Raw genomic sequence first — 1,762 nt, 5'->3', positions numbered from 1 at the left:
AAAAAAAAAAAAAAAAAAAAAAAAAAAAAAAAAAAAAAGATTCCACTTGCTTATGTATTTTGTTTTGTTTGCACAGTTTTGAGAAAAATGGTAATGACTCTAGATAAGTAGCAGCATAAGCAACAGTGTTTTCTTTCATTGTTTCCTTGCAGCATGTGGATACTCTCCAATTAAATTGATCCACAAGCTTGAAAGAGGAGCGAGAGGAAATAATTGTTTCAAGGTTAAATTACTTAAAATATCTAACAATGATTCACATCTCTTGCCTTAGATATAAAAGTAGAAGTGTTGCACCCAACCTTTAAAATTCTCCTTATTAAAAAAAAAAAAAATGGAAAAACACGATGACAGGACATGTTGCACATTCCTTTGAAATTCCACTCCTAGTTTTATGTCCTGACATGAACATGTGCCTCTGCCGTGCAAGAGGCACATGTTCATGTCAGGACATAAAACTAGAAGTGGAATTTCCACCAGTGCAGTCATTGTAGGACTTTATCTGAGCAGACACACACCAGCCTGGATTCAAAGAGAGCCCAGTGCAGATCTGTAAGCTTCCCAATACATAACCATTATGGAAGTTCAAATCTATGCACAGAAATGTTAGGAAAAGCTTTATTTCAAGATGTTCACAAAAATTAATGGCTTCTAAAATGTTCATTGAAGCCCCTCTCAGTAAGAATGCTTCGTAGGGAAGCAAAAGTTGTTAAAAGACATCAATGTGCATTAATCATTCATCTCATCACTTATAAAAATGTTCTCCACTCAGAGATCCCTCCTCATTTAACACTAGTGCCAATGCCCGCACCTAATAATATAGCCAGCATTACTTGAAGGCTGCAATGTACCAAGAACTAACTGTTTCATATGTATTGTCTGATTTTCTCCTCACAACAACCCTAAGAGGTAGGTACTGTAAGCAGCATGCCTATCTCGCAGATGGAAGAACTGAGACAGAGTTTAGGGTCATAAAGCTGGTATATATTAGACATAGTAGTCAGACACCCTCCTCTTACTTCTCTCTGGTACTCAGTCATTTCCAGGAGCATCCAGCAATGCAATGTAAATGCAATCATTTATGGAGTAAAATTACAACTCCTGCCAAAAACAGGAATTTCATCAAGTCCATGAAAGTGATGCTGGAGATCTTCTTGAATATGTCAGAGGAAAGCCTTGGTATATATGGATCTGGCTAAGGTAGCACAGTTAAACACCGAGGCAGAGAAAAGTAACAAAGAAGGTGACAAGATCAGCACTTCAAGAAGGGTGATTATAAAAACTTTAAAAAAAAGAGACCCTGGGAAATTTGATGAAAACATTCAATATGCTTATAGAAATGCCCTTTTTGATTATGTTGCACTGGTCAAGCTGAAGTAATGTTGTTGTTCTCATGCATTTCATTGATTCTAAGATGCTCATAATGGTCATCTCTTGACATCTCTGAAAACAGGATGTGTTTTGCAATCGATGAAGCTGAGATAGAATGAAATGTTTGGTGTCACATTTTTGTGTATATATGAAAACTCAATGTTCATTCTAACAACTAAGGCATACTTGCAAATATAACCTGAATTTTCCTAAATGTGATATAAAATGAAGTTTTTCATAACTAGAGTTTCCTTTTTCATGATAAAGTCCTAATCAAGCATCGTCCCATTTGTTAAGTGCATTCATTTTAAGTGGCCTCTTATTAATTCCAAATATCCTCAGATAACTAGATCCTAGCATATAAATCAAGTCAGTGTGGGGCTTAATTATAATT

The sequence above is a fragment of the Galeopterus variegatus genome, unplaced genomic scaffold (genome assembly GCF_000696425.1).
Source record: "Galeopterus variegatus unplaced genomic scaffold, G_variegatus-3.0.2 Scaffold780, whole genome shotgun sequence".
NCBI classification, from domain to species: domain Eukaryota; kingdom Metazoa; phylum Chordata; class Mammalia; order Dermoptera; family Cynocephalidae; genus Galeopterus; species Galeopterus variegatus.
This window is presented reverse-complemented; position numbering follows the sequence as displayed.